The 25,372-nt window shown below is 41.3% G+C and overlaps 1 long non-coding RNA gene across 1 annotated transcript; it reads right to left on the reverse strand.

The window, feature by feature from the left end:
* Positions 1 to 1,982: 1,982 nt before the first annotated feature.
* On the reverse strand, positions 1,983 to 16,346 carry LOC122178316. Its single transcript, XR_006178290.1, has 3 exons — positions 16,277 to 16,346; positions 15,926 to 15,993; positions 1,983 to 2,361 (listed from the first exon to the last, which is right to left on the reverse strand). It is a non-coding gene; the product is annotated as an uncharacterized LOC122178316 (long non-coding RNA).
* Between the last annotated feature and the right edge of the window lie 9,026 nt (positions 16,347 to 25,372).

Raw genomic sequence — 25,372 nt, forward strand, 5'->3', positions numbered from 1 at the left:
AGAGGAGATTCCCACACAAACTGCTATGATTAATGCATACACAACAAGCTTCCTTACAGAAAACCATTCCTTTTGATTTCCAAGCACACAACAGAAAATGAATGGAACAAGTTGTTCACCTGCTGGAGGAACCGAGGGAGCTGACCTGGGGAAGAAACTGAATGCTTCAAGATTTGTGGATGGAGCAAGAAGCCCAGATTACATTTAGGATCCTTTTGCTGGATTATCTCCATAAGGTAAATTTCTTATTATTAAATATAATTTGAGGTGTTTAAAAATGCTTATGGGAAACTGAGAAAACAGTGAAGATAAAGGTTCTAGACTGGATGTAACTGACTAGGCATATTTTAATGAGGCAGGACGTAACAGATCCAACGATCTTCTGGTTGATGAGGATGACAATCTTTCTCATTTGAAGAATGAAAATGAAAACATGCAGTCTGACAAAATTACATAATGAAGGAATAAAGGAACAGGGCATGCTAAAAGGGAAATTGAAGAAATTCCATAAGCAGACAATTTTTAGCTTTGCGTTGAAGTGTATATTAAATATATACACTTATATATATTGTATATATAAATATATACAATATTATTAAATTTGGTAGAATTTCTCTTTTAGAAAGCATCTTGTTATTAGATAGAAATTGGCTTGGAAATAGTGACAGACTGGTTCTCTGCTAGCTGAATCAGCTTTTCCATGTTTTATCTTCTTACAGCTACTAGAGACCTTTCCTTTGCAAATGTTATTGAGAATGGGCTTGGGACATTATTTTCTAGCTTTGTGTTGTCACTGCAGGTAGAAGTGTAGAAGACCCGACCTGCTGGAGAGAAGCTCTGCAGAGGAAGAGTTGTGTGTCCCGGTAGACAACAGGGTGACCATGAGCCAACAGTGTGCCCTTGTGAGAAACAAGGCCAGTGATATCCTGGGGTGTGTAAGAAAGAGTGTGGCCAGCAGGTTGAGAAAGGTGACCCTTTGCTCTGCCCTGGTGATGCTTCGTCTGGAATACCATGTCCAGTTCTAGGCTCCTCAGCTCACGAAAGACAGGAATCTACTAGAAAGAGTCCAGCAGAGGGCCATAAAGATTATTAAGGACATGGAGCATCTCCCTCATGTGGAAAGGCTGAGAGACCTGGGATTCTTCAGTCTAGAGAAGAGAAGGCTGAGAGGGGATCACATAACTATTTATAAATATCTAAAGTGCTGGAGTGAAGGTGTTGGAGGTGGACTCCTTTTGGTGGTGAGTGACAACAGAACAGGAGGCAACAGGCAGAAACTGGAACACAGGAAGTCACATACTAGTACAAGGAAGAACTTTGTTACTGTCAGAGTGACACAGCACTGGAACAGGCTGCCCAGAGAGGTGGTGGAGTCTCCTTCTCTGGAGATATTCAAGATCCATCCAGGTGCTTTCCTCTACAGTAACTTGCTGCAGAGAACCTACTTTGGCAAGAGTTTGGACTAGATGATTTCTAGAAGACCCTTCCAACCCCCATAGTTCTCTGATTCTGTGATCCCCAAAACCTCAGATTTTTTTTTTTTTTTTTTCCTGAGATGGTGAAATAATTTTAAATACATTTTCTTTAAATATAGAAAGTATTAATTGCAATTCAAGAAAAAAGATTGATTCTGACTGATTCATAGCTTTATGGAGGATTTGGTCACATCCAAAAATAGACTTTTCAAAGATGTTTTCTTCAGTTAACCAAGTGAGAAGCAGAGAATTTTATTTCTCTGCTCATTTGTCATAGAAATAACAAATCCTCCTATCTGAGAAGAAATCCTTGAACCACCACTTTTTCCTCAGTCACAAAAATATGTGTATAGAAGTGTCTCATAAGAAGTGGTGCAAAGATGCAGCTGTCCATGGAAATAGATTTCCCCTGCTTTCACTAGTTTTATTCATCATTTCCCCACCTTCGTTAACTATAAGGTTATCTTCCTGATTATTTTTGTCTCAAAAGTAAGTCTTTCAGGGATCTTCTTCCATCTGTAATCATAAAGACCAGGTACCATATTGCTAGATTGCTCCCTGATCAAGGCACCAATTCATACATCCTGTAGGAAGAAACTGAAGATAGAATCGTGTGCAGAGAGAGTTCAGTGTGAAGTTCAATGGAATCTGAAAAATCAAGGGCAGTGTTATAAATAAGCAAACAAAAGCACTTACTAGAAGCACAAGGTCTGAACAAAAGACAAATACATCCTGTGAGAACAGGATCCAAGTCACTCATCTCCAAGTCTGTGCATATGTCTGATGAGCCGAAGGTTGGTATTAAGGTACATCCCTTGATGTCCCTATTTGAGGTGACAGGAACAGCCTTCTGTGCCTTCAGCTCCCACATGGTTCAAGGTGAGCTCTGTGAGAGATATATGGGGAGAATGTGACTCTCTGAACAGGAGACAGTTTCTCTCTTTTCGTAATTGAAGATGACTCTCCAAACACTTTGCTTTCACACTGTCCAAAGGATTGCTTGAACAGTTTTCCTAAAGACTGAGGCACCACAGAGCAGACATGTTTCTCATGTGCAGGGGTCTCAGATCACTTAGTAAAAACAATATGTCATGAGATATCATGAGATGTGAAATCTATTGCAGCCAGATATCTGAGTTGTGAATTCAATAATTGGTTTTTATTCTTCACCTATTTTAATAAACTTGGGATTTACAGTCATACAAGAGAGTTGTGCTACGTGATGCTTTTTTACTAGATTGTATGTGGTGACATCTGATGGATACTGATTGGGTAAAAGACAACAGAGAACTCCTGCAAGCTTCAGCTATTTGTTCCTATCTGACTGGAGCAATAAAAAGCTGATACACTGCAGACTTTTGAAATAAATTTTAAAAGCACAGATTATGCTGCAGCACTCACAGTGTTTTGGGGCACATCAAGAACAACGTATATAAACACCTTGAGATCATTATAAGCAACAGTTGAACTACTTATTTTCAATATGCTGTAAGGCTAGAACAGGTCTTGGCCCGATGCCTACAGGGTGAAAGAAACTGGAGGAAATCACACTTCATCCATTTCACTGACACTCCCTCCAATTCTTGCTTCAAAGTCTAGCGTATCTAAGCTTTGTTCAAGCCCTTGCTAGGTGGCCTGAAAGCTGTGATGTGTAGCTCTTCTCAGAAGAGATCAGGCAGAGTTTTGCTGTCAGAGTGACTGTGTCTGGATGTATGGTGGGTGCTACATGCAGAGCAAATGGAGTTGCCTGCTACGATGAGCAAAGAGGGATTGCAGTGGTTGCAAATAAATGTCAAGTGAAATCCATGAGAAATTAGTAGCACAATACTCCCAGAGTTAGTGTATGTTGCAAGCAAGGCAAATCTGAGCAGTGCATGAAGTGACACACCTGTGAATAGGAAAAAGAGTAAAGCAGGGATCAGCTCCCACATAAAGTAATTCTCTCTGATTTTAAATCGAAGTCTATGTGAATGAGCTACAATATTTTGTGTTTAACTGTCTGGGTACACTGCACATTTGACTAAAACTCTAACCACTGTTACCAGCTTCTTTCTGCAGGAAGAGTTTTTTGATGCTCTTTTATCACCTTCACTTGAACTAGATTTACTTTGCGTATATTCAGACCAAGTGTGGTAATGAGATAGCTAGATGTGAACCTTCCTCCTCATTTTTAAGGTCCTTCCATTTATGTCAGCCTCAGTATATACAGGCTATCATCTCCTCACTCTCAGACAGTGAGAGATCTACAGATATGTACTGAAGAAGCCGTATTTTATGGATGATTTTCAGTGACTGAATGTCCCAAAGCTTTTCTTGCAGTATCAATCCTCAAGTCATGTGGTAATTATTTCAGTATTTTTTTTTTCTTCAGAGAATGAAAGAATTTCACTTGCAGTGACCTGAGGATTTATTTTTTGGGACTTATACAAGCCTAGCAAGTGCTGTCATTGTCTTGCTGTCAGTGGGAAGGCAGCAGAATCAGTTCAAGTACTGAAGTCGTGTCTGAACCCTGCTGCTGTTCTCGTGTGTACTTCTCTACAGTGTTTAGACCTGCCCTCTTTCTGTGATAAAAAGGCAAAGTTAAGATTATTTGATGGTAATCTTTAGGATTTTAAATTCGGCAAGCCGTGAGGATCTCTTTTCTCTGAGGTTCTCTAATCAATAAATTCAGGTCATCTTGTGTTCAGCTGTGCTGATCTGGTTCATGAAAACAAATTCATGAGCCATAGAGTTAAAGATCAAGGGCTGTATTTGCTAGGATGTTATGCTTTTACCTAGAATGATAATACTGAACATTGATATACCATCTTTGTCCTCACACAAAAATCACTGTAGTAAAACCAGTATAGCAAAAAAACATAAAATGCGATTAGACTTCCATCAGTATGAACAAAGTCCACCTGAACTATTGAAAACTTTCCAGATTTTAAAGACTATTTTATAGCACCACAGCACTGATGAATACAGAACATGTAAGTAAATATCTCTCTCCCCAGCACAGTCAGTTAGGAATAAACATTGTACAGATACTGGTAATGAATATTTATGGAACTAAATGTGCTGGCTGCATTTTATTTTGGGTAGGAAAAAACCATTAGAAAGAGAGGTAATTATATGCTGTTATTGCTAATTGAAAAACCTTTGAAGAAAGAGTTTTCTGGCCACACAAACACACAGGCACATACACACACACATATATGTAGCGCTGACAATATTGCATCATCAAAAAGCTATAAATGATACAGCAGCACAAAAAGCCAATGGGAAAAATCACAGAATCCTAGAACCAATCTAGGGCTGGAGGAGACCCACAAGAATCATTGAGTCTAACTCTTGGCTCCGCACAGAACTACCTAAAAATTCAACCATATGTCTGAGAGCGTTGTCCAAGTGCCAGCAGGCCTGGTGCCATGATAGTGCCCAAAGGAGCCTGACCGCCTTCTAAGTGAAGGACCTTTGCCTAAAATCTAGTCTGAACTTCTTCTGATGCAGCTCTATGCTGATGCCTTGGATCCTAGCGTTAATGTTTACCCTCTGTTTCAACAAGACTGCAAGCTTTTGTTTTGATGTCATCAGATTAGTGTTTGACCATTTTGGTGTATTATAATGGTTACACCCAGTAGACTACACATTAGGGGTGTGGCAATATCCTCTCACTGCCAGAGAACAGACAGAGCTGAGCTACTTGGGGGACGTCTCCATTGCTTCTTGATGAGAAAAGAGTGCTACAGCTGCTTATCCTCATCCACAGTTTCCCCGGGAATCTGCTGTCTTAGTTTAGCATTCAGTACGTTGAACACGGTGGACGATGATGTTACTTCAGGTTACTGGAATGAATTGCTTCAGTCTTATTAGAAAACATTAGGGGCTGTATATTTTGCTGGCTATATTACAATAACAGATCTTCTATTTCAAGACTTATTTTGCAGTTCCAACAGATTTTCTCCTGGAAATGAACTTTCATCAGAAATCAGACTTGCCAATCAGTGTGTTAATTCATCTGATTTTTCTTATAGAATAATTCCTACATAGAACGATTACATGGACTGTGGGTAAGCCCACCCCTCTTGGTGCACTCCGCCCCCACTATTCCCTGCTCTCCTCTCACTCAAACACACAGGCATGTTGCATTTAACACAACACTCCTTCCAAAAAGTCTCACTTTTAAAAAATTGGTGAATAGATTCACTTCTACTTAAAAGTCCATTTGTATAAGCAAAGATTCTGCCCTACCAGGGTTAGTCTTTTAGAGAATTTGTCTCATATGTTATGAGAAATTCTGAAATTAAAAGTGAAATTAATTTCTTGCTCTGTAATCATTGCAGTGGATGAAATCCATCTTGGTCGCAGTATAAAATATACAATTCAGTACTTTGTTAATAAATCTGATATGTTTCAACGTCATATAAGTGGCTGTAAGTAAAACAAAACTGAAACAGAACAAAAACAGGAAAACACATGTCCCAGTAAAAGCTAATTTTAAAAAGCCTGCAGAATTATTTATTTTCATACAGATGCAAGTACTTCACTGCAGGCTGACATTTTTGATAAGGGTCATGGCTGGAATTTTCCCGAATAACGCTCTGAATTCTGCTGCCAACAGCGAATTTAACTGTTGTTTGCATATGGCACATTAACATTTGCTTGCGCTTTGTTCCATTCTCGAGTCACGCTGCAGATACTAAGGCAAGCTGTCATGCTGCAGGAAGTAAAATAAATGTCATAGACAACGCACTTATGCCATGTCATACTAAGATGTCTTTAGGGCAATTTGCAGTAAGGCTTAAAATCATTTAAAAGCTTACTCTGAGTAAGGGGTTTCAATGGTATTTCTTTTTCAGGACATCATTATAGACAGACCTTTTCCTATTCAACACTGAAATTCTCTGAAGAGATAAAAGGATGAATGGTTTGGTCTGGTTACCTGTTCTTGCTTGGTATTGAAAAGAGACAGGGTGGACTTTCCTGCTGCTTATAGACATCTAGGGCACAGTAGCCTTCACTAACTGGACACTGACTTATGCAAAAGCCTGTATACTATTTCCAAATCCAAGGTAGTAAATCTGTGTGGATCTACACTATGGAATTCACATATGAGGTTACTAGCCCTACCTTGTCAGGTGCCTCTCTGTACAGAGCCTGCCATAGCTCACAAGTTGATACCTAGCTGTGAGATACTGCTTTTGAGCTCAAAGGTTGATTTGCCAGTGAGAAATCTCAAGGACTTCACACACATGCACACAAAAAGATTTCACTTATTAAAAAAAAAAAAAAAAAAAATATTTTAAATTCAGAGAGATTGGTGGGAAAATGATGAGGAATCACTGCAACAAGATAACAGTGGTTCCATAGCATCCAGATATTTTCTAGGCAATGTGAGATTCTGGGAAATGAGTTTTGTCCAGTACCTGGCCCTTCTGCACCACTTTGCACATAATCCCAAAAATAACAATAGGATATGGGTTGCCCAAAAATGAACCTTGGGCTGATTAAGAAGAAGAAATCAATTAAGTGGGAAAGCAGTGAGGATCTGGAGCAGCACTGCAGGTGAGGCATGGCAGTACAAAACAGAGGCTGTGGATGTTTACTGTGTCAGTACTTATACTAACTAATTTTCTTGAAGAGCGTGTAGACAGGCAGAAGAGCATAAAGCTGCCTAATTAACTCATGCTGGCTGGCAAAGCCTGGCTGAAATTTGAAGTTGTTGGAGAGGAGAATCCCTCTCCACCAAGAGCTGCTGGCAGAAGCTTTCAGAGCCAAGATGTGGGAGGTGGGGTTGGAGGAGGAAGGGTTGACAGCAAACCTGTAGCACAGGCACAAATTATAAGAAAGAATCACTTCAGATGCTTTCTGTAGGGTACAGACGCATGGATAGGCCTCAGAGATGGTGGAAGAAAGAGATTTGGATGCCAGAGAAGCTGTAAAATGTTACTGGTTGGGAAAACAGGACTAGAGGAAAGGACGTGCCTTTCTTCCATGAGCTGGCTGTAGACCTGTTTTCAAATTTTAGGCTTTGGATTTTCCACTTTAAAGAGTATCTGGTCATAAATGTCTTGATCTTGCATGCCTTGGGGGATGCTCTGAGGAGACAGATTTTCTACTCCAGGGCTCTGGTCATTTCAGCATCAGAGAGAGAAAAGCTCACACTCTTTTAAAAATGGTGACTGGTTTGATAAAATCCCTGTAAAATGCAATTGCTGTGTTCTGGAAGCAGATGGACATTGTGATCTTGGGCCTATGACCATGGTGGTATTCATTAAGTTAGGAGGTAGGTTAAGTGGATCCCAGTCCTAATGAGTCATCAGCACTTTCTCTGGGGCATTTTTTGTAGTCAACAAGCACTCTTTGTGTAAGAGCAAAGGTGTATAGGGAATTAGCCATGGACCATTCTTAGTAGATGATATGGGTAAAGCTGTTCTGTTGCTGTGGGGTAGAAAGCTTAGCTGCAGAGATGCAAGCTGTTCTGTAACACAGCCAAGGATGGATTGTGGTCCATTTTGTTTGCTGGGGTAGATTGCACTGTTTGTGCTACTTAACAGACAAGTATTGTTCAGAGAAGTGCAAGCCAGAATACTTCTCTATGCAGTGTGGAGACAGTGTTATTTTTTAGGAATTTGTAGGTTAGAAGTAGAATGTACAGATAGCTATTTTCTCCTGTGTACAGCAGAAGTGAAATTCTACATCATTGGAGAGAAAAGGGTGAAATTTACTTCTGCAACCAAGGATTTATTTATAAGTATGTTTAATCTTAACAGCTTTTCCCTGCACAAATACTGCTAGTAGTTCCCTAGCTTCAGACTTCTGCTCAGGCCTGACGACCTGCATTTTAGGCCTGTCTTTCTTAAAGATATGCTTTTTTCCTCTGAATAATTTTTCTTGTCCTGAGAATGGGAAAGGAATGATACTGTTAGATTGCGTAGGCTGTCTCTCTTCCAGTCTCTCAAATGAGTGGTCATCATAGGAAAAAAGGCAGATTAACCACCCTGGGTTCATCAATAAGATAAGGGGAGGCAGCACAAGATGAGGTCTTAAGGAGGTGGTCCATTTTGATGCCTTGTGGTATGAACTGGTTGATGGTGAATGGAAAGATCCTGAAGCTGCCATTGGGTGTTACTGTGATAGAGGTATCTGGAGTTAGGTGCAGGGTGTGGAAAAAATTTCACCTATATTCAAATTTAGGAGATTAGGGAAACTTGTAAAAATCCACTTAGGGAAGAATTGTTTCTAAATTAATAGCTGAGAGGGGGAACAACATGGGAAGAATCAGAGAGAACAAAGTTCTCTATATAGGGCAGTTTGTATTAATAGATCCTTCTTTCCTCTAACCCAAAACACCCCTAAGAGATGGGCCTCACTAATCTGTTTCTAAGCACTGCTTCTTGCATCTGCAGGCATCAAATAAATGTAGTATTAGCAACTGAGTGTTTTGAACATGTTTTGTTGAGCCTCTCACAAGTCTTTTTCCAAGTTTCTGCTCCTAATTTTGAATTTATTTTGTATTAAATAGCAGTGCTTGTTCTACTGTTTGTATGACACTCTGTGGTGAGCAACTATATGGATTGCCCATGCCCTCTCCTTACTTAAAGACACATGCAACATGTTAACTTATCTGTTGAATTTTTATTTTTATTTTTGATTGTAATTAAATGTCATCTCTATAGCGTGGTATCAACTTGAAAATAAAATACAAGAAAAGATGAAGAACATCTTTCTGATGTCCAACAGAGCAGCGTCTGTGGGCTGTTAGGGAAAGGCTCTCACCAGAAGGAGGTGGGCATGGGACAGGCTGTCCAGGGCAGTGGGCATGGCCCTGAATGCTGGAGTTCAAGGAGCGTCTGGACAGCGCTCTCAGAGATACGATTTGATTTTTGGATGGTCCAGTGTGGAGCCAGGGGTCGGACTTGATGATCTTTGTGGGTCCTTTTCAACTTAGGATGTTCTATGATTCTGTGTTTCTACTTGGACATGATCCACTCTGAATACTTGCTGCTTTCATTTCAATACTAGAGATGTTTTTTAATAGAAGAGATCATGATAAATCTGAGTACAGGAAAACAAACAGCTCCCCACTCACTTGTGGAAAAAAATTAATAGCACAGCCTGTTACAACCTTGAAAAGCATTAGAACGGGGGTTTGAAAATAGGGATGTAATTAAAGCATGAGCCATTTGATCAGTTTCTCAGTTAGCCAGAGAAAAGGCATAACTGCCAAGCAGTTTGCCCAGACCATCTGTGTCTTTTTAGTTTAAGAAAATCTCAGTTCTTGTCATACTCAATGCTTTGATGAAACTGCTGCTTTTCAATTCTTAAAAAATAAGTGTCAGTTTTTTTTATTTCAAAAAATGATCATCCTAGTCCATCAAATAGCAGTAAAGTAGGACAGAAAATGCAGTAACACTGCAGATAGATCTTGCTACTCAGAGCCCTGTCCAGCCTGGCCTTGAATGTCTTCAGGAACAGGGCATCCTCCACCTCCTGGGCAACTCATTCCAGTGCCTTACCACTCTTACTGTAAAAAGCTTCTTCCTCATATCCAATCTAAATCTATTTTAGTTTGGAACCATTTCCCCTTGTTCTATCACAACAGATCCTGCTGAAGAGTCTGTCCCCTTCCTTCTCATTGCCCTCCTTTGCTGAAAGGCCATTCTCCAGTCTCTCATAGCCTTCTCTTCTACAGGCTGAACAGCCTCAGCTCTGACAACCCGTCCGAACAGGGGATGTGTTCCATCCCTTGGATGACTTTTGTGGCCCTGCTCTGGATGCACTCCAACAGGTCCATGTCTCTCCTGTACTGAGGACTCCATATCTGGATGCAGCACTCCAGGTGAGGCTTCACCAGCGCAGAGCAGAAGGGCAGGATCACCTCCCTTGACCTGCTGTCCATGCTTCTTTTCATGCAGCCCAAGATGCTATTGGCTTTCTGCGTGGTGAGGGCACATTACTGGCTCATGTTCTGCTTCCCACACACCAGTACTCCCAGGTCCTTTTTGGCAGAGCTGCTGTCAATGCTTTCATCCTCCAGCTTGTATTAACAGTGGGGGTTACCATGACCCGGATGCAAGACCTTGCACTTGGCTTTGTTGAGCCTCATGAGGTTCTCATGTGCCCAATGTTTGAGCCAGTCTAGGTCTCTCTGAATGCAGTCCCATCCCTTGGGTGTCTTGACCGCAGCACGCAGCTTGGCGTCATTCACATATGTGCTGAGGGTGCAACTGACCCCACTGTCAAAGCCATTGACAAAGATGCTAAAGAACACTGGTCCCAGTACTGACCTCTGAGGGACACCACTTGTCACTGAACTCCATTCAGTCATTGAGCCCTTGGTCACATCTCTGGGTACAATCTCTCAACCAGTTCCTCTTCCAAAGAACATCCCACTAATCAAATCCGTATCACTCCAGTTTGGAGAGAAGGATGTTAGAGGGGACCATATCAAATGCCTTACTGAAGTGCAGATAAATAATTAATTTGTTCACTGCAGAGAAGAGGATGCTGAGCTCCTCACAAGGGGAACGGAGGGGCAGCTCTGAGCTCTGCTCTCCAGTGATAGCGACAGAACCTGAAAGAATGGCATGGAGCTGTTTTGGGGAAGGTCTCAGGTTGGGGGTTAGGAAAAAATTCTTCCCCAAAGAGTAGTGGGCACGGCCCAAAGTGCCGGAGTTTGAGGAGTGTTTGGAGAACCAGACATAGGGTTTAATTTTGGGTGGTGCTGTGTGGAGTTAGGGTTTGGACTTCTCAATCCCTGTGGGTCCCTTCCAACTCAGGTTAGTATATGATTCTGTGACTGCAGGGAAAGAGATAGCAGATCATAGACAGAAGGGATCCAGAGGGCTTTGGGCAGGGTGCTCAATCAGGAGGGAATTGCTCTTGGAGCAAAATTCCACGCTCACATCAGCTCTGCTAAAAGCAGTGAGTCCAGAAGTCAAGTTAAAAGGCAGAGCAGTTCCACACCTCCATATAAAAGCCCTACCAAAAAGTTCCAAGAGTCTCTGTGAAACAGCAGTGCAAGGAAGTTGAAAATGAAGCAATAATCTTTCCTGTTGTATGCGCACTGTAGTGAAAACAGATGGCAGTATGCCAGTTTATGAGGAATATAAAGTAGCAATTAATCTTTCCTCAGACACGGATGGATGCCTCCTTCCTTCAGTGTGCTGCAGGAGGACAGGTGCTACTGAGCAGTACCTGCTTACCAGGAGGTGGTGCTGGCAAGTTCCCCTGCCTGCCATCAGTAATTAAAAGGATTAGCCCAGGATAACTTGTCGTCTTGAGATGCAAGGGTGCAGCAATTTATTATTATTATTTTTCCCAGATAAGCATACATCAGCTGCTGCACAGTGTTATTCAAATAGCACCCTAATGACTAGAGAAACAGAGCAGTACTTAAAACCTGGAAATCATATTAAGCTGAATGTCTAGTTTTATATTAAGAGTGAGAAAAAACCACAAGTGTTTGCAGACAAATGTAAATTATTTCAGAGGAAGAGTTGATGCTGTTGGAATTCAGCTGCTTAAATTAGAAATACAAATCACAGATCTAGCACAAGCTGGGAACTCTCTTGACATTGCTATAACACGAGGGACAAGTCATTTCATGCTTCCTTGCTTCTGCAAAACGTGTAAGCAAATTGTTACTGAAAGGTAAGATATTGGGGTGGTCATGTGAATGCCAGAAGGTATTTATTTGTAGTTCACGTATGGCACAACATTTGCCGTTGCACCTCTAATAAGAACTGAGATGTAAAGTATTGTCAGTAAGCAAACTGTACAAGGGATCTTGGATTTTTTTTTTTCTCAGCAGAAATCTTAAATTCAGTGAATTATGTAGACTGTGCTTAAACCAGGCATCCTTCCTAATGAACAAAACATGTTTCTTATAGTACAAGGCAGAAGAAATTGACTTTGAGGGTAAGTAGAGAAAACCCTTGAGACAAGAGTCCAGCGGTCAGAAAATTGGGATTTTTTTAATTTCTTGAAGTAACTTGCATCTGTAGAACTCAAACTAATAATTTTCAGCTTCAGAAGAACATTTTCTCTACTAGACACAAAGAAAAGTTTTCATTATTAATTAGCAGTCATGACGTGATTTTGACAAGAAGCAGTAGATTCTTCATCTAAGATCTCAGTAGATAAAAATTAGAAAATACCTCAGATAAAAAATATAGATCCAATGAAACTGAAACTCATTATGGCATTTTTTAAGATTCACTGATAATTATCCACAATTTTCCCTTTTCCACATGCGGTTTTTTGAATACATTTTTATCTGTATATGTGAAACTTTCATAATTAGAAAACTAAGGAGGCCTGCGGTGTTAATCATCTTTCCTAGCTTGTTGTTCAATTTAATTATTGTCTATTTCATTCGATAAATTAAATGCGTATATACTCCATACAAATTAAATTTTCATCCCCCAATCATTCTTGTTCTCATATATTGAAGATATCATTTGAATTCCAGAACTGTATTTCTAGAAATATTATTCTTTCCACTTTCTGCTTGGTATAAAGTTCACAGAAGCAAGTGACTAGCAAACAAAGATTAACTACTTATGAAAAACACATAAAAATGTAATGAGATATCAAGAAAAAATTTAAACTGAAAAGGAATCAAAGAAAATCTGATTCCCTTAAAAATAGAGAAAAGCACAAAACATTTTTTACTAAGTAAACAACAGGTAAGAAACATACAGGCTCTTATCAGCTTTCATCCACCTTATCAAAAACTAACCTTTGCCTCTATCCTATCAAAAGATTTCCACACGAATTGAAAACCTGGAAAAACAAGACCAGTTATGCTTTGGGCATCAAAGTCCTTCTTTCTTCTTCCTCTACATACGTTCTTTGCTGTGTCCTCTGTTCTTTGTCTGACAACTACTTGTGGAGCCTGTTTTTGGTGTTCTTTTGCACCTTCAGAAGCTGGTGAGAAACAAGTCTTGAGCTGCCCTTTCCATGTAACCACAGTGCTTCTTTTGCATGGCACTCCTTTCCTTCCATTTAGGAAGGTTTGACTGTTTCAAGAATGTAAGAAGGTTTAGAATTACAAAAATAATTTTAAAAACAACAACAACAACATCAAAAACAACAAAAAAAAACCACCTCTACTGAAATGTCTTCAGTTAAGTTAATTTCATTTGACCAATGCACGCACAGCGTTATCCAAGCCTGGTGTTATACTCTGAATCATTTTGTCTTGTTTCAGAAGTTTGTTGTATTTGTTTTCAGATAATTTACAGCACATCATTACTCTATGCATTTCATTCTGAATCAGCTCCAGTTTTGCTGTGAAACACCTTTCCTTCAGTCATGTTTTCCAAAAACCTGGACAGTTTCATCTCCCTGGCTCACAAGCAGTGTCTAAGAACAGTGTGCCGATACTACCACAGTCCCATTAAAAGTAATTGCAGTCAGTGATGCAGACAATTATTTCTGACTGAACAATTTGTTGCTCTTTTCAGTTCAAGAATACAATATGATCTTCTGTCCTTTTTTCCCTATCTTGTCCTGTTTAATTGACAGGCCAGCATTACTTACAATTTACTGCAGACTGCAGTCTCCTGTCAGAAGACGTTTTGAATTCTGAACATGGGCTTATATTGCTTTGCTGCAAAGGTTAATTAACACTTCTTTTTGCTGATACCAGGAACAGAAATGTAAAGGAAACAAGAAACTGGCATAAATGGAAAACTGCCAATTATACTCTGCAAATTTGACTTTGTATATTGGTTGGTAAGAAAGAAAGAAAAGCAAAACAAATTTACCATCTCTATTTTGTAGAAAACGTTTTTCCACAGTTCAAGTCAGTATGTATTGCTAAGCCCTAAACATTATAATATTTCTTTACTTCTCTTCTGTTACTACAGCAGTAATTTTCACATTTTCAGGTATCCTTAATTCCTAATTATTTTTCAGTTCATTTCTGTTTTATCTGGGTAATTCTTCCCTAAAATGCTTCCGGTATGCCACTTTTATTTTCTAATATTCTGCCCTACAAAAAAGCTCCCATCTTTCCCTAATGATTTCTCATCCATTTTATAGCAACTATTTCTGTGGTCTTCCTATGTTCCTCTAGGTTTGGAAACAGAAAATGCACCCTCAAATAACTCCAGGAGACCCACATTTATATCAAGAACCAACTAAAAAGCCATTTTCCATAAAATTCATTCACAGCCTCCCACCATCCCTTCCTGCAGCTCCCTGCGAGAGAAAAAGGAAGTGCTTTAGAAGCCTTTTCTTGAACCCATACCTTGCATGGAGGGAAGTGTGGGTTATGAATAAAACAGCTGTAATAGTTGTAATAGCAGATGCCCCCATAGTGCTTGTCATACTGGTTGAGCAAGACTTTCTCCTTCAGTTTCTTCCTCAAAGGTGTCAGGTAGGATAGCTTTAAGTTTAACCTTGAATTGAGCTAAGAAATGACAATCATGGGAAGGATACTGAGATCACCACTACTTATCCCCACTGTGCTTGTATCAGTCTTTCTCTCTTCACATCACCTCTATAAAAGGACTATATGAATTGAAATCTGTTTTTCCTCTCAAACTGAATTGTTCACTGATTTTATGTTTATGTATTGAAAAGGACATTACAAAGTCATTCCTTTTCCTTTACCTACATAAGCCCTAACATGGCTGTAGGACTGGTTCCTAACTGAAAAGTTAAGGTAATTTTATATAAGTGAGGCATTCCACAAACTCTCATTTAGCCTTGGAATGTGGGAGCGCTTTCAAAGAACACCCTTGAGAGATTGACATTGCTCATGGTTCACTAAGGACCAGCAGATTGTGAGAACCTCAAATTAGTATAAGTTCTGTTAAGATGTACGTACTTAAAAAAAGAGAAAGTACAACAGGGAAATACATTGCTAGAAAAGAGGAAGATGGCAAGAAATGAGTCTACAGAAATCAGGTTTCAGGAGGAGGAACTGGGACAGAAAATTAAGATTGTCTTTGTCAAAACTATAGAATATCAACATTTTTGTTTCTGGTATGAGCCTTAGATTGATACGAGGAAGGTTGCTGGCAAGTCTTCTCAATTTAATTATTTCATCCTCATCCCAGACAGACCTTTTATATTTTTCCAGAATACCCCAGATGTTCTCTTCCTTGGACAGCCCAGAATGTAGGAAAAAACATAATTTCCTTTAGAACTTCATGCTGTTTCTGGCATGGAAAAAGGGGAAATATCTTTTTTTAGGGCTTACAGTGAACCCAATCTACTTTTTTTGAAACTAGACAAAGATGCTGCATCAAACTGGGATCTATTAGAGTAGAGTATGATAGGTTAATTGGGTCATTATTGTAGGATGATACAATGCAATTATCACTACTGATTTTGAGATAATGTGGAAGCTTAGGCTCACAGTATATTACACTCTACTGTAAAATCTCATGACTGGTATGAAATTAACTATGTTCAACATAGTAATTAGCAAAAAAAAAAAAAAATCTTACTAGCATTAATGTTGGCACTCCTCCAGTTCCTTCAGAATATCAAAACTGTTCTTCATAAATTCAGTATTCTGCAAATTAAGAATAAACACATTCAAATTGAATCTATTTGAGAGTAGATCATAATTCTACAAAAGATGCAATAGTAATGATAGGTCTACTTTGAAGAGCTGCTTCGATACACATTAAATTTGGGAGCAGAAAATTCCAGAATAACTTTATCGATAATTATTTCAATAAAGTAAAAGAAGCAATACCAGTTAAAACAAATCTGAATGCATTAAGGCTATCATAAACAACTTGAAAGGCAGAAAGCTCAATCCCTTTCTCAAAGACTAAGGCAAAAGTTCTCACCTTTGTCATTCTTAACTGACATTTATCTTGCTTACACCCAAATCTGAGCCATTACACTTCCTAAGGTGAAAAGTAAAATGAAAAGCTTTAATTCCTAGTCCAAATAATCTTTAAAGCACAAAGATATTATCCAACTAGAAATAATTCTCACGCACTTCGTGTTCTCGTTACAAAGTTGAAAATCCCCACAGTTGAACATTTACTTTCCATCGTGTTCTTAGTATTTACACTACATAGATTATTAAAAGGAACTGGAAGACATAAGGAAACTTTTTTGGGTGTTCTATGGCAGCTGTGTGTACTATTGGTGAGACTCTCAAGTTACAAGCTACAATCGAGTTGACCATTAAGCTCAGAGAAATTATTTGCTGGTGTGGAGGAAAGTTACACAGCTAAGACAAAACCTGTATTATCTCTATTGGCTGTAATTTAACACTTTGGACAGGGTAAACTAGGAGAGTGTTCCTGGGTACTTTCCAGCTGGTACTTGCAGGTCTGATCAGTGTTCGAAACTCAGCAGCACTGGATGTCTCTCCTTCAGCCACTCTTGTTCTCATCAAGCAAAAAGTCTGGAAACTAGGAATTCCCCAGAATGTCAGCTGTTCCATAAAAGAAATTGCTTATAAATATTTATTGGGAATGGGGTTGCAGGAGACAAGGGAGAGACAAAATGCATCTATAAACTTGTTACTAAAAAGCTGTAACACTTCTGGGAAAACCAGCGCACTGGTCACTGAGGCTACTTGTTGGGGTTGTGGTCTTTGGTTTAAAGACACAGACATTATGAGATTTACTCAGAAAAACGATCATCCACATCTGTGTTGATTTCAAACGCTGTTTCTACAGATCATTTGATTGCTAGTAATCTCACGATAGCTCTTTGATAAATTCTCTGTGTGTGCATCAGTGTCCATTGCTGCTCCTGCAGACGTGAATCTGAAAATGCATCTATGTATCCACATATAAGGATTTTCTGAAAGACTTCTGTTCTTTTGGTGGGAGAGGCTGTTGTTGTGAGTTACTGAAGATTCAGGACGAAAACAGGAGATAGAATAATGATCACAGAAAAGACAACACAAATCATGATGAATACATCCCTCTTCCAGAAGGAGTAAATAACTAGTGCCCTGAGGGACTTGAGCAACGTGAGGAAATCTGTTTCAGCATCCAAATACACTTCCTGATAGCAATGTTTTCTTCAAATCCAAATCTTCTTCAGTGTAATTTAAGCCCATTACATTTTGTTCTGACTCCAAGGCTTATAATGAAGGGGCAATTTGTTTCTGGAGCTACTTTTCTATAGATGAAAACAGTTGCATGTGATCTTGATCTTCTTTTTCTGAGATTAAGGAACCTACATTTCTTCAGTCTACAGGATGCCTACACATTTGATCATTCTTCATAGAAGCACAGAATCACAGCATGGTTTTGGTTGGACCTTTAAAGATCAGCTGGTTCAACCTCCCTGCCATGGGCAGGTACACAGTCTACTACAACAGGTTACCCAAAGCCACGTCTAGCATGACCTTGAACACCTGTGGGGATGAGACATCAACAACTTCTCTGGGCAAGGTGTTCCAATGCCTCACCATTAACATAGTGAAGAAATTCTTCCTAATATCTAATCTAAATCTACCTCTTTTCAGTTTGAATCCATTACCTGTTGTCCTGTAACTACACTCCCTAATAAAGTGGCTATCCTCATCTCTCCTGCGAGACCCCTTTAAATATTAGAAGGCCACTGTCAGGTTTCCCTGCAACCTTTTTTACTCAGCCTGAACAACCTCAACTTTCTCAGTATGTCCTCATAGGAGAGTAAACAGCTCTCTGATCATCAATAGCACCACATCTTCCTTACAATAAGGGACCCAGAGCTAAATGCAGTACTCCAGTGGAGCTTCAGAAGGGCAGAAGAGAGGGGGAGAATTCATCACTGTCAGCCTACTGGCCGTGCTGCTTCTTCTGCAGCCCAGGATACGATTATCTTTCTCAGCTGCAAGTGCATGCTTCTGGCTCATGTCCAGTTCTCATCCCTCAGGAGCCCTAAGTCCTTCTCCATGTAGCTGCTTTCTATCCATTCATCCCACAGTATGTACAGATGCAGGATTGTCCAGGTTGTTTCCTTTGGACCTTCTCTAGTTAGCAAACCTCAGAAAAACAATGTTCCAGCCTGGGCCCAGCCTTTCAGATGAGCTCTTGCCACTGCTGGACAGAATGGAATGGTCTGATCATTTCAGCTTTTTTAGCTATGTTTCACGGAACCAAACAAAATAATTAATTCTGAGGGACATCTGGAAATAATGAGGAAGTCTTGAAATTTTCCCTTTCCTTCTAAGAAAACACTACCACTTAAATGAATGCTTCTAGGAATGCCTCGAGTATAGTGTCTCTGGATGGATCACTTCAGATTTGTTATAGTAATGATGCCTCATGGAAAACTTCTTTCTACCTCAAACTGTGTTAAAAACAGTAAAACATTGACTTTCAAATCCATTAGTAGTCATTGGATGCTTTCCTCCATGCGTAAAACCGAGACCAGGGGGAATTGTGAAGCCAGCTTGCAGGAAATCTGTGTCAGAACTGGGCACATCTAATGAATTTCGGTCTGAAAGGAGTAAAGCTATTGTTCAGCTGAAGAACCAAAGGACAGAATGTGATTATAAAGCTAACAGACATGCCACACAACATTATGCTTAGGCACACAGTGTTACTGAGGTGTGCAGAAAGCTGTGTGAAAGAGAATGGGAAAGTCATCAACTGGCCTGAACGCAGATCTTGTGCACATTCTACTGAAACATGAGGCAGAAGGACAGATTCCATCTTATGACGGTCCTCAGAGTCCTTGATTATATTACTGCCAATTCTCACTTTCATGAACTGCAGGGCATTCCTAGTCTCAAAATTTTAAATGAAAACAGTTTTTTTTGGGTCTGTTTCACAGACACTGCTGGGCTGTGGACTACAACTGTGCAGTCATTCATAGAAAGAGACTTAGATCACAGAGATCTTGCTGTCTCTTATGGGCATAAAAAGCAAACTAAAATTTTCATCTGAACAAACGTTTGTCACAGTGTTGGCATTTTCCACTAGCTATACGAACAGTTTGGATTAGATAGCTTCCAGGATTTATGACTAAATAAAATGGATGTTATAATTTTAGATTGGCTTACGTTATTGGGGTTTATTTTCTTTGTACATGGAATTAACTTCACCGATCATTTCAAGTGTTAAATACAAAATCTAGTGCACACATTTATTTATTTTTTTACCTCCCAATTGTTGACTGATTCATATCATCAGCTGTAGTAATTTACTCTTTCGGCAATGATAAGCACTCAGCCACTAGAGAGCATTTCAGGGTCCAGGTAAAAGGAGGGCCAGCATCCTGATATATGAAGATATCGCATTCTGAGATGCTCGTGGGCAAAGCGAGCCAGAAATTGTTACTGAGGAGAATAGTGCGAGATGCAATTGGATTGTCAAGAGAGGAAAGACAGGGCAGCAGAGAGCCCAGGAGCCAGGAGGTGAAGCTGCTCACCTCACGCGAAGAAGGCTGTAGAGAGAACAGCACTGCAAACATCACATTCTGCAGGCAGGGAAGGTCTGAAGCAGCTCAGCAGGACAGCCGTTTTCTCTCCCGTGATTTCATTCCTTGATGCTGTTTATTGATAGACAATGGCATTCAGTCTTTAAGTTAGTATTTGAGAATGTGGATTTGGCAATGTCATTAGCTGAATACATATGCAGATTGATCTAGCAGTGGGCATGGAAAAGCAGCAGAAAAGAGCACAAAATCCACCCAGAATGAAATACTGTTATTCCTTGCATTCTGATTTTGAAAAATGAACATTATTCTTTGAGAAATAGAAAACTTTAACATATAACTCTGACATACTACTGTTTAAACACAAATACACACATATATATTATCCATTGGTTTAAAAATTTCACCTGTGCTGAATGTGGAAATGCCATCTGAATATCTTTCATCAAATAAAGTATGCAGCTACAAAACTGCTTATTTTATCTTTCCTACATGAAGCCAGATGCTTATTTTTCTTTTTTTCCTCAGTGCCTCTACATTTCCTTTTATATTCTAATGACAAACAGGTATGCAGCCTATGATACCCTGAAATAACTGAGGTTCACTTCACTGCTGTACAGGCATTGTGAGGACTCAAAAAATTCATTTGATGGGTGAAACAGTTCTTGACAAGTTGTAATACTAGTGATTATACAGCCCTCCCCTTTTTGAAAGTACTGCAAGCATCACTCATGTCTTACAGAAACCAGATAGACTACACATGAAATTTTGCAGCTTTCTTCCCATTTTGTTTCAGATTAATGACTGCTAATCTTTAAAAATGAAAATGAGGTTCTATCAGGAAGGAAAAATAATGTTCTCTTTAATAATAAGCCATCTAAATTTCCTTTAATTAGCTACAATGTTCACTTGAAATCTTGCCTCCTCCTGCTCTGAAGGCAGTATAAAATCCCCCCTCTCCAATTCTAAGAGACATTTTATTACATGATGTGAAACAAAGTGGAACTGGAAATACCTCCAAAATATTTGCAGTAAATGTCAGCTTCTATAAAAAAAGCTGAATAAAACCTTGATTAAGCTTTGAATGTTTTATTTTTATAACTCTATAGAAAACTCAGCAAATCTAGAATCTACTTGATGTTATGTATCATTTTTTATCTCATTCATATCATTTCCATGGAAACTTTGACCTGCATTTCACTGTAAGTCAGGTAGTTGATTCAGGAAATCATAGCTTGATAATCTAGAAGGACAGGAGAGAAGACCCAAGAAGACATTTTAGGCTAACTTCTGTCCCTATAAAGGTCTTAGAGAAGAGTTCTGGGTGTTATTGACAGGTATTTAAAGAAAAAAAAAAAAACAATTGTCAGGAATAGTCAACGTCATTAACGAAAGGAAAGTCCTTTCTTAGTAACTTGATATCCTTCAAGTCAAGTCAGCTGCTCAGTGGATGAAGGAAAGGTGGTGGATGTAATCGTTTCTGAATTTTAGAAAGGCCTTTGAAATTGTTTCTCACAATATCCCTTTGGACACAAATTGTTCAGCTGCAAGTTGAACAAACACAGTGTTCTGGGAGATGAACGGCAGAGCTCAAAGTATGACAGTGAAGTCACAAGCAGTGCTCCCCAGGTCTCAGTCCCTGGACCTGTTCTGTTCAGTGTCTTTATCAATGATCTGGATGCAGGAGTGGAATGCATCTTTCACAAGTTTGCTGATGACACTAAACTGTTCGTTTCCTGAAGGGACAAGAAGCCTTGAAGAGGCATCTGGATACAGTGGAGCACTGGGCAATCACCAACGTCACAACATTCAACAAAGGTGATTGCTGGGTTCTGCACTGCGTATGGAGCAAAGGTGAGCACAGGCAGACTGGGAGAAAAGTGGCTGAACAGAAATGGACCTGGGTTTGCTGGTGATGGAAAGCTCATCAGCAACCAGCAGCATGTCCTGACATGCAAGTGGCAAATTGCCACAAGTGCCACATTTTTGAGTGCATTAAATATAGCACAGCCAACTAGTGAAAGAAGATGATGTCCCTGCTATATTTAATGCTGGTGCAGCCTCACCTTGAGCAGTGTGTGCAGTTCTGGGCTCTAAAATATAACAAGACCTAGGGGATCTCGGCCAACAGTCCACTCAACAGCTTAAAGTTTGCTCTTCCAAAGTTCAGGGTACTGACACCTCTCTTTGCCAGGCCCACATCCCTTGAGATCATGAACTCAACCAGGGCATGGTCATTGCAGCCCAGGCTGCCTCCAACCTTAATGCCTTTAATGATCTCCTCTGCATTGGTGAGCAGCAGGTCCAGCAGTGCTTCACCTCTGGTCAGTCTGTCCAATACCTGGACCAGAAAGTTATCATCAGTGCATTCCAGGAGCCTCCTTGACATCTTGCAGCTCACCGTGTGGTCTTTCCAAGAGATATCCAGATGGTTGAAGTCCCCCATCAGGACGAGAGCCTGTGAGCACAAAGCCTCCCACATCTGAAGCAAGAAAGTCTTGTCAACAGTCTCCCCTTGATCAGGTGGCCTGTAGTATACGCCTATCACCAGCTGGCCTTTGTTGGACCCAGCACTAATTCTGACCCACAGGCTCTCAACCTGCTCCTGACTGTTTCTCAGAGGGAGCTCCTCACAGTCTACCCACTCTTTAACACAGAGGGCAATTCCCCCACCCTTCCTACATTGCCTATTTTAAAGAGCCGATATCCCTCAATGGTGGTATTCCAGTTATGGGAGTCATCCCACCATATTTCCATGATAGCAACAAGGCCATAACCTTCCAAGCACATCACAGTTTCCAACCCATCCTGCTTATTTCCCAAGCTGTGTGCATTAGTATAAAGGCACTTCAGGTGGGCTTTTTGTCTCACCACCTTTATAGAGGATCCAGGATTCCCTACAACAGCAGCATCCCCAGCATCCCCCTGTCCCAGTCCATCCCTTTGCACTCCACCATCATCACCCATCAAGTTTGGCATGAGCCCTCAAACAACCCACTCAACCCCAGCAGCCCTGATTTTGCCCCCTTCCCCCTTCATACCTAGTCTAAAGACCTTTCAATGAGTCCCGCCAGTTCCTCGACTAAGATCCTCTTACCCCTCAGAGACAGGCTACTTCCATTTGCAGTCATCATGCCAGGTGCTGAGTAAATTTTGCTGCGGTGACGTGTGTCAGAGCAGGTAAGACTGCGCTGGGCAAGGGATCTCAAGTAAAAGTCTGACCAAAAAAGCTCTTTTTAGGGCTAGTTTGAAGCTAGCAGTGGTGCCGCGCTGCTAGCGGGGATCTAGCAGCTTGTGGGCGGGATCTTGACTCGGCGGGGGTGGTGCCGACACTGCCTGCTCTTTATCTCTGGGGCTTGACCTTGACCCATTTGTTGTGTGGATAAAAATAGACCAGAGAGGGTGGGAACCGGTTCCCGCCCACATAACACGAGCCAGAAGGTGTGGAAAGCTGCTCTGACCACCTAGGGTGGAGGTAGTCAGTGTGTGAGGGCCACTAGCACTTCATTGCCCATTCATTAAGGCAGCAGTGGGGAGCAGAGGCTGTGTCTTGTGTCAGCAAGGGTGGGTGCTCTTGTCTTTTTCTCAGGTGACTGGCTCTCCTGTTTACACTGACACCACCCCTTCAGTCATGGTCCTCACCAGGAAACGTGCTTCCCATGCGAAGACTGTGGCAACCCAGACAGAGGGTCTGCTTAATAATGTGGCGGTTCAGGTCTCTGGCTGCCGGGAGTGCCTCAGCCTGCTGCTGCCAGGGGAGGATGGGAAGGATGCCACTTGTGTGCGGTGTGAGCAGCTGGATGAGCTGCTCAACCTGGTGGTGGAGCTTAGGGAGGAGGTAGGTAGACTGCGGACCATCAGAGAGTGCGAGCGAGAGATTGACTGGTGGAGTGACTCTCTGCGAGAAAGGCGCAGAGATTGCACTACCCAGACGGAGGGAACAATGGACCCTCTCTCTCATTGTAGTCAAACAGGGAGAGACAGCTTGAGAGAAGATGAGGAATGGCAGCTGGTCTCATCCCGGCGTCGCAGGCAACCCCCAAGTTCTCGACCTACCTCGGTTCCCCTGATCCCTCTCTGTAATAGGTATGAAACCCTGAAACCAGAGGGAGAGGTGACTGATGATAATGTGGGAGCACTGCCGCCAAGCTTGCCTAAGGTGAGGCGATCAGCTCCGCGTTTAAAGACTGCCTCCTCCAAGAAAGAAAGGAGAGTGGTAGTTGTAGGTGACTCTCTTCTGAGAGGAACAGAGGGTCCAATATGTCGGCCTGACCCTACCCGTAGGGAGGTGTGCTGCCTTCCTGCAGCCCGGGTCAGGGATATTTCTAGAAAACTCCCCAGCCTTATCCACCCCTCTGATTATTACCCTCTATTGATAGTTCAGGCCGGCAGTGATGAGATCCCTGTTAGAAGCATGAGGATTATAAAAAATGATTTTAGGAGACTGGGGAAGTTAGTTGATGGAGCGGGCATACAAGTAGTGTTTGCCAGCATTCCCTTGGTGGCAGGGATGAACGCTGAGATGACCAGGAAAAGCCATCTTATAAATGCATGGCTGAGAGTCTGGTGCAAGCGTAAAAATTTTGGATTCTTTGATCATGGGGTGGTCTACTCGGCATCTGGCCTGAGGTCTGCTGATGGGAATTGCTTGTCTCCAAAAGGGAGACGGATACTTGCCCAGGAGCTGGCGGGACTTGTAGAGAGGGCTTTAAACTAGATAGGAAGGGGGAGGGGGATAAAGCCAGGCCTGCTAGAGAGCAGCCTGGGGAAGTGGTAGTGGGATTAGGTGAGAGGCGAGGGGCTCAGCTGAGATGCGTCTACACTAATGCACGCAGCATGGGCAACAAACAAGAAGAGTTGGAAGCCATTGTGCAGCAGGCAAACTATGACCTAGTTGCCATAACGGAAACGTGGTGGGATTGCTCCCACGATTGGAGTGCGGCAATGGATGGCTATAAACTCTTCAGGAAAGATAGGCAAGGAAGGCGGGGTGGAGGTGTAGCTCTCTATGTTAGGGAATGCTTTTACGCTACTGAGATTATGACTGGGGACGATAACGTTGAATCCCTATGGGTAAAGATCAGAGGAAGGGCTGACAAGACAGGCACCCTGGTGGGCGTCTGTTATAGACCCCCAAATCAAGATGAAGAAACAGACGAGGTATTCTATAAGCAGCTGGCACAAGCTGCACAGTCGCCTGCCCTTGTCCTCATGGGGGACTTTACCTTCCCTGACGTATGCTGGGAGTACAGCACAGCACAGAGGAAGCAGTCTAGGAGGTTTCTGGAATGCGTAGAGGACAACTTCCTGGTACAGCTGGTCAGAGAGCCCACGAGAGGAACTGCCCCACTAGACCTGCTGTTCACAAACAGGGAAGGTTTGGTGGGAGATGTGGAGGTTGGAGGCTGTCTTGGACAGAGTGATCATGAAATGATAGACTTCGTGATTCACAGTGGAGCCTGGAGGGGGAATAGTAATACTGCTACCTTGGACTTCAGGAGGGCAGACTTTGAATTGTTCAGGGGACTAATAGGGGGAGTCCCCTGGCATTC

The sequence above is a fragment of the Lagopus leucura genome, unplaced genomic scaffold (assembly GCF_019238085.1).
Source record: "Lagopus leucura isolate 7727_CA_CO unplaced genomic scaffold, USGS_WTPT01 Super-Scaffold_100001, whole genome shotgun sequence".
Taxonomy (NCBI): domain Eukaryota; kingdom Metazoa; phylum Chordata; class Aves; order Galliformes; family Phasianidae; genus Lagopus; species Lagopus leucura.